The following is an 8,199-nucleotide window of genomic DNA, read 5'->3' as shown; positions in this document are numbered from 1 at the left end:
TCGTGCTGGGTCAGGCCAAGTTGGCCGTCCTCAAGAGCTGCCGGAACCGGCTTGCCGGGACCGGCTCAGATGATGCCCTGCGGCTTTTCCGCCTCCTGGTGCAGGCACGCCTCTTGCTGGAGTTTGAGCACGCTGTGCTCTGGCGGCCGGTGCCCGCCTTTGAGGCACGCTGGGCCCTTGAGGGCGCGCTGTGCCGGGTGGAGGACGGCCGTCTCAAATGCGCGCTCTGATGTCATGACCGGTCTGGGCAACCGGGCTGGCTCGGTGTCGAACTGCGACTTCCAGCTCTGCCGTGTCCTGGGCCCTCGCCAGGCTGCTTTTTTGCTCTCTATTGTGTTGAAGTTGAAGGTTGTGTGACGTGTATGATGGGATGGAGCAGGGTCGGAATTGCTTAGGACTGTGTGGCCGGCACGCCGACCGCATAGCACGTGAGATACGACGGGAAATGCAGCGAAGGGGTGTGTCACGGTGTGATGTATTGGTGGTTTGGTTGTTCTGGGGATTCTTTTGGCCTGGGATTTGGTGTGCGTGGGACGCACTTTTGCGGACGGTCTGTGGCTCGGATCTTTTGGTTCTCTGGTATTTGGTGTGTGTTGGACGCACTTTGGTGGGCATAAAAATGGGTGCGGGTGGCTCCCGTGTGGAAAACAAACTCCCTTGCCCAATTTGGTTTCTGGATCCGAGGACAAAGAGATTTGTCCGATCTAGTTTTTGGGTTGGTAGTAAGTTGTTTGTGCTTTCGCTTTGCAAGCGGCCACCATTGTTGTATCCCTGAACCCCTGAATAAAGTAATTAAAAGTCCTTCCTTCCTTTTTTGAAATTGAGAACCACATTGGCCCTTTTCCAGTCCTCTGACACCATACACCAGAGCACCACGAGTGCTCGTACAGCCGTGCCAGGGGTCCTGCAATGACCTCTGCTAATTCTCTCAGCACTCGGGGGTGGAGATCGTCTGGACCAGCTGATTTAAATACGTCCAGTCCCTCCAGAATTTCCCTGACTAGATCCTCCCTGACCCTTGGCCTGGGTGCGCCTCCCTTGGGGCCTGCGGGGATCTGGGGGGTGACCCAGTCCCTGCTCAGGAAAATGGAGCAAATACATTGTTAAATAAGGTTAGATTTGTCATCTGGTGCGACGACCATTTCCTAGCGTGTCTTGCAGAGGCCCCACGTTATCCGGTACCTTCTTTTTACCCCTTATGTATTTGAAAAAGGACTTCTTGTTGTCCCTGATCCGGAAAGCTAGTCCCAGTTCCATCTCCGCCTTGGCCTTCCTGACTGCAGCCCGAAGCAACCAAGGTATAGTCCTCCCTGGTGATGGCTCCTCCCTTCCATTGGGTGTACACCTCCCTTTTAGCTAGGAGATGTTTCTGTATGCTTTTGGTGAGCCATGGAGGCTTTTGTGCCCTCTTGCACCCTTTGATCCGTGTTGAGATTACCTCCCTCTGGGCTGGGAGGATCGTCTCCTTAAGGCATGACCACTCTTCTTGGACACCCGAACTTCCCTCCCCTCCAGGACCTCAGTGCCTCCCCAACTATTCTCCTTACCTCATTGAAGTCCGCCCTCCTGAAGTCCAGGGCTGCTGCCTTCCTGCAGGCCTTTGCTACCTTGCTCTGGATGGTGAATTCCAGCAGGCGATGATCGCTGTCGCCCAGGTGGTCGAGCACCCGCAGCCCTCTCACCAGGTCATCGCCCGTGGCCAGCACTAGATCCAACAAGGCGTCTCCCCTGGTGGGGCTGTGCACCTCCTGGGTTAGATGGAGGTCCTGCATTTGGGCTAGGAGCCTATGTGAGTGGTCAGACCTGGCTGACTGCTCTTCCCAGCAGATGTCTGGAAAGTTCAGGTCCCCCATGATGACCATGTCCTTTGACTTAACTACCTCCGTGAGCTGACTTAAGAATTCCTGGTCTAGCTCTTCCCCGTGGTTGGGAGGTCTGTAGTAGACCACTGTTAAGTCCATTTTCCCTCGACTACCTTGTATTCTAACCCAGAGCACTTCAGTGTGCCCCTTCTCTGACCCCGTGCTTCTCGTTGAGGATGTGTATTCCTCCTTGATGTAGAATGCCACACCCTCACCTTTCCTCCCTGTCCTGTCCCTCCTGTACAGCATATAGCCCTTGATACTCACTGCCCAGTTGTGCGTTGGGTCCCACCACATTTCTCTGAGCCCCACTATGTCTGGGTTGGTGTCAGCTAGCAGGAGGGTGAGTTCCTCCTGCTTGTTCTCCGTACTATGAGCGTTGTGTAGAGGCATTTGAAGCCTCCTGAAGATGCATGCACTGGCCCCCTACTCTCAGTACTGCCCTGGCCTCTGTTGCTTACCTGGGTATTTGTTCTGCTCGTCATTGGTCTAGGCTGGGCTGTTCTTGTGGGTGACGCTTGGTTTAGTGCTCCAAGGCTTTCTCCGCCCTCGTCTTCCCCTTCCCCCGATGAGCCAAAGGTAGTTAAGATATTTTTCTTTGTCTCCTAAGAAAACCAAATGAGGCAGCCAACAATCACTTTTCAGTGTGCATTTCTTGAGTGATCAAAGACTTGCTGTTTCTTTTACTCTCTCTCCAATTCTAGCTCTTGCAAGAACCTCATTAACGTTATCCCAGTGGTCTTTTAGCATTGAATGGTAAGCTTTCATTTTGTTCATATATCCTGTGGATATCTTCCTTTTTTTTAATAGCTCGCTGAATATAGATCTGCTAGTCCAGTTGTTATAGTGAGTTGCTTCTTAGAAAAAGGGCTGGAATTGAAAATCTCCTGTTCTGTTAATAGGGTTTCTTTGTATGTAGTGCTAAAAGTGCCTGGTGCATTCTTCCCACCTGTCTGCTTGGTATTTACAGCACTTTTCTTAATCTTTTTTTTTTCCTTCAGCTGTCCAAATGTTCTTAATTTCAGTAGTTTGCCCCATATTTTTCTTCTGCTGCTTTTAAGTTAGTGTGATACTGTCTAGTCTGTTTTAGATATTAGCAATGTTCCTGTCGTCTTGGTAACAAAGATCTTACCAAAGCCTGTTTAAATTAATGGAAAGAGGCCGATTGACTTCAGTGGGTCTTAGACCAGGCTTGAAGTGGTGAGTGAAATGTATATGGAAACACAGAGGAAAAGAATATAATCGGGCATTTTTCTGCATCCTCCTCAAGTTTGTGCATAGATGCTACTAGGGTCTCTCCGCTGTCTGTTTAATGAAGATGCCGCCTTTCTCATCTTTGGAGTCCTTGGTAAGAACAACCCACGCACCTTGAGAGATTCTCTCTCTTCTAGGACCTTCGCTTCCCGTGTTTATGTCCGATTGTCATCAAATGTCAAGCAAGGGGGAGGAGCTTCTGAGGGCATCAGGGCTTTCACGGCCATCGTGGTTTCTTCCCACGAGAGGGAAGAACCGGACTGGGCTTTGTCACGGGAAGCTCTTTGTTCCTTCCTCCCTGCTCCCGCTGTTTCAAGCTAGGAAGGCGGGGGAGGAGGGGAACCATTTTAAAATACCTGGATGGTACTTAAGATACCGGAAAATATGGTCTCTACAGTAGAGAGTCGTTACCAACAGTTCATGGTGTAGAGACTGTGACACAGTGATTAATCAACGGTGAAACGATGAGTGGGTCAATCCAGGGCTTTCTAAACACTTGTCCGTGCAGCCCCATGGCAGCAAAGGAGGAACCCGTGCCGACTCTAACAGTTGCACTGTTTGCCCTTTCTCCTTCCTGGCGTTTTCCACCTGCATGCCTCAGTGCGGCGTCTTTGCTGGTTCTTCCCTGGGTTGTTTCACACTTTTTATTCCCAGGTTGGCTCTCCCTTGAGTTGTCCCTGCTCTCATGCTCCACCCCAGTTGCCAAAGGCTGAGCTGATATCTCCCAGCAGGCCTGGTCCCAAGTCGCAGGCTCCTTCATTGCCTGCGCTTAGGGAGGGAGCAGGTCCTGCCGAGTCTCAGCCCCCTGGAAGGGTCAGCTGGCTCTGGGGTGGCCCTTGCCGTGCAGACTAGCTGCTCCAGGAATATCTTCAGGTTTCATGAAAGATTTGGGGAGTGCGCATCTGCCTGTACTACCAAAGTGGTGCTGGGGAGTCCCTCTGGACAGGGGGACAGAGGAAACCTGAAACATTTTCAAAGGGTTAAATCCTGTGAACTTTGGGCCAGATCCTATTCCACCTTGCTGGAGTCCCTGAAAAACTGCCAGCGCAAAAGTTTAGTGGGTGGGTGGCTCCTTTTACATCCTTTTCATGATTTCCTTAAGGCTAAGAGAGTAGTGCATTGTAAAAGTAGATGAACTAATGTTTTTTTCAGAGGCTGGAAAAGGTTAGATTGGATTTGGGTGTCTAATAGTGGTAATAGGATAGGTTCGGTATCTTGGCACTTCCCTGGGTTTGAAGAGATGCTGGGTCCCCATGGGACAGACTCCTCTGTCTGATATAGCTTCTATAGATTAGCATTGTTTTTTAACCCAAGAGCCCTGGGAATCATAAGCTTTAAAGTCAAATCTTTACGGACAGAAAAAGTGACACTCTGCAGGACTGACTGGCGCAGTGTCCTGGGTGACGTGTAGAGGTGGTATAGGGAAAAGTACGTTTTGGAAAGGTCGGCCTAAGAAGAACTGAGCAGCCAAGTGAGAGGGACTCACAGTCAAAGAGAAATCAAAGCACTTAGTTGTGTTAAATGTGTGGCTCTGCAGGTTACCATGAACCACACGCGTTACCTAGGCAATACCTGATTTCTGTGGGCATCCTTCCAGGGAAAAAGCTTAATGGGAGAACGTGCCTCACCTTTCAGGCTGAATACCGGCAATCAGACCTTGGTCTCATCCCCTCTGGCTCGTAGCGCTGGTCCAGCATTATCGCTCTCCGTCTCTGTTGGACACGCACGTTTGCTGCAGCTGCTTCCACGGGGATGGCAAGGGCTTCCTCGTTTCTCCCTCGCCTTTTCCCGCTTCTGCCCAGCTGGATCCTTTTCTTCCTCGCATAACTGGTTATCTTTTCATTGTGCGGCTCTCCTCATGAGCTCATTTTCCCGTCTACAGTGGTTCTCTACTTTTTCTTTCATGTTTGAATATTTCTGTTGTCACAGTGCTGCTGGTTTTGTACTTTTAAAACAAAATCAGCAGGATCCTTTTTATCCTCATCAGGCATGGGGCTCCAGCAAAATATTCCTTAACTTGCCTTCATCAGTAGCTCTGTTTTGCGCCTTCTCCTGTAGCTCTGTTCTCGTCACCTTCTAGTCCTCTTATTTATATCAGAGGAAAGTGAGAGTGTGCTAAATAATTTGCATTACTAAATCAAAATTTTGGGATCGTTTGAGACTTTACAAGTGCTTAACAGCTGGAGTGCTTAGCTCATCAGATTGTGTCCTTGTGGCATTCTCGTAACTCCATTTTTTACATTTACTAGGTATAGCAGGTTGCTGCTTCAGGGCTTTTCAGCCTGGCTTTGTCCCTCCCCTAAGTGTCTCTCAGCCAGCCTTAGTACTATGCAGTCTTTCCCCCCGCTGGCCTTTGCTCCTGGAGCAGCTCGGCCTGCCCCAGTCCTATCCAGCCCTTCAGCAAACGGAGTAAGGACACAAAGGGCCCGTATCTATCATCCCGGCCCCTGAGATGAGTCTGCTGTGGCTTCAGGCTTCCTGTCCCAGGCTCCCAGCACAGACATTTCCTACCTCAGGTGCTTCTCCTTGGCTCCCATTTCCCCTCCCCACCACCTCCTGCCTACCAGGCTTTTTGAGTCCCAGTGCCATGCCCTCATTAGCCTTCCCACAGCTGCAGCCCTTCACTTTCCCTAGCTGCCTTTTCTTAAGAGGGCAGGCCACTCTGTCGCACTCGGTCCGGGTTAGAAATGAGCAGGAGCACCCATTTTATTGAAACGTGCTTGAGAAAGATATGGGTGTATGGAGAGACACACATACACCCACCACCACCTGCCTATCCCTAGTGTAAACCAGCCGGAGGGAGATCACATGAGACAAGTGTGTGAAGTCAGCCAGTCTGGGCAGCATACTGTCCCCATTAAGAAGCAGTCATTGCATCTAATTACCGTAGGCTTAAATTGGTTCTTCGTAAAACCTGATTAAGCAGCCTGCCAGGAGTTAAGTGCATCGCTAAATAAGCCTCAAGCACCGGGTCACTGGCATACTTGCGTCTCCGCTCCGAGAGGAGAGAAGACGCTGCTCTGCATCTTGCTTTCTCCGCGATGCAGCTGCTGCAATCTCAGAAAGTGGCAAAGCAGCAAGACGGGAACTGGGGCAACCTTATTTCAGCATTGCAAGACTGACCCGAAAGGGCTCAGTCAAGCAGCCCTCCTTGGAGAAAGTCATCAGAAAAAGGAACGGATATTTTATTTCTTCAGTTCTTAGGGGGACATCTGGAGGAACTGCTTTCTCCTCGCCCCCCCAAAAATGGCGTGGCAGGAGCACGAGATTCAAAAGCACCCTAAGATTTTTGCTGTGTCTAAAATGGGGCTTTGTGATCCCCTCATTTCTCCTTGCTGCTGGTTCAAAGTTGTAGAAATCCTGTCCCCCAGGTCTCGTCAGAGGGAGCGGAGGCCCCTGCCCTTTCTCCACTATCCCATCGCCTTTATGAGATGGAGCATGAAGGGCAGTGCAGCAGTTTTCTACGTGGCCTCTGTTCAATAACCAACTCTTATGTGGCCTTTTACTCCAGAAGTGAGAGAAAAAGAAATGAAGGAATTATATTGGTAACATACGTACCAAAATGGCTTTCAACAGCCTACAGCAGGGGTTTTCAACCTTTTTGGGTCATTTTACTCTCGGCGGCCGGTTGAGAAGGCAGGAGTCTTTGTACCCCGGCGGCCAGGTGAGGGGTGTGGAGGGAGTCCCCAGCAGCCAGCTGGCAAGCACGGCAGCCGAGTGCCAGTGGTGCCCGCTGCCGAGTACCCCCTGAGGCCATTGCAAGTACCCCCGGTTGAAACCCTCGTCTTACAGTAGTCACTCCTCACCGAAACAGTTAATGGAAGCTGAAGCTCTGTCCCCCAGCGAATATAACTGTTTCCATGGGAAGTCTGATTCTGTAAACCCGCCGCTGTTTCCACAAGCAACCACAGCCCTTGATACCACGAAGAGCAAAAAGCAAACTAAGGTAGAAAAGAAAGGTAGGGAACTGGGGACAAAAGCAGAAGAGCTGGAAACGATTAGAGACACTGCCGTCTCCCTCAGCTTGCCCCTTTTAGATCAAAAGGAAAGAGACATATTCTCTTTTGCTCTTTTTTCCAGATGGGGATGACTTTGGGTATTACTCGGTACCAGGCTCCATGAAGGCCAGATTTGCAAACCGTGCACACGTCTTAATTAAAATGCCAAAAGTATCACTTTATAGGGAGATTTAAAGCTCTCTTTAGTTTGAATGAAGTGCGCACATGCCGTGGTGAACACTGCATGTATTATTTTCTTACATGATTATCCAAAGTGAGTTGTCATTTTATTTTAAAGTATATATATTAAATCTTACAAAGAGAAAAATGGGGAAGAAAAGGCTTTTGCCCTAGCTGTGAGCTGTCAACTTTTTTTTTCTTTGACAGGAGATGCATCAAACAATTAGCTTAAATATATCATCTCAAAATTGAAGGTGCTTTTGTGGAGAAATGCATTCTCAAAATGTTGCAGTCTGAAGTTAGGAGGACCATTTCTTTCCATTACAGCTTCTTAAAAAGACACAATCATATGATGCTTTGCAAGGTGCACTAATGTTTCACGGTTTCTTTTTTTTATTATTGACTTGTACTTTATAAGCACTTTATAAAGTACTTGTACTTTATAAGCACTTTTTGTATGCAGCTGAAGAGAAATATTGTTGTCTGTCATTAGAGGTTTTATTGCTTTATGTAATTGAGAGGGTACTCTATGTATCTAGAATATAGATTCACAAATTCTATATTTACTGTAATTTGAACAATGGATAAATACTATGTATATATGGGGCGGAGGGGGCGAGAGAGAAGCATATGTACAAAATGTTTCCCCTTTGTACAAAGCAACTTAAGCATATTTTTTCTTAAATTTTTTTTGAACTCTAGCTTAACTATGGCTTTAACGTAACTTTGAATTCAGCAAGGCTCATAAGTACATGATTGATTTACAGTGTGTGAATGCTCCTCTTGACGTCAGTGGAACTGCCCTAGCGCTCAGAGGTAAGCGCGTGCTTGCTGCAGAAGAAGCTTGCTGAAATTTAATTACTTTGTCCCATCCTGTATGTTTGTGGTTTCTTTCTTTCTTCTTT

General features: G+C 48.6%; 1 long non-coding RNA gene across 1 annotated transcript in view; it reads left to right on the top strand.

Annotated features, from left to right (window-relative positions):
- The window catches only part of LOC109324182, a 7,241-nt gene extending 884 nt beyond the window's left edge, over window positions 1-6,357 (top strand). Inside the window, exon 2 of the long non-coding RNA XR_002104869.1 lies at window positions 2,442-6,357. This is a non-coding gene — a long non-coding RNA (uncharacterized LOC109324182). The remainder of the gene's footprint in view (window positions 1-2,441) is intronic.
- The last annotated feature ends 1,842 nt before the right edge of the window (window positions 6,358-8,199 follow it).

This window comes from Crocodylus porosus, unplaced genomic scaffold, assembly GCF_001723895.1.
Source record: "Crocodylus porosus isolate Cpor-Errol unplaced genomic scaffold, CroPor_comp1, whole genome shotgun sequence".
NCBI lineage: Eukaryota > Metazoa > Chordata > Crocodylia > Crocodylidae > Crocodylus > Crocodylus porosus.
This window is presented reverse-complemented; position numbering and strand designations above follow the sequence as displayed.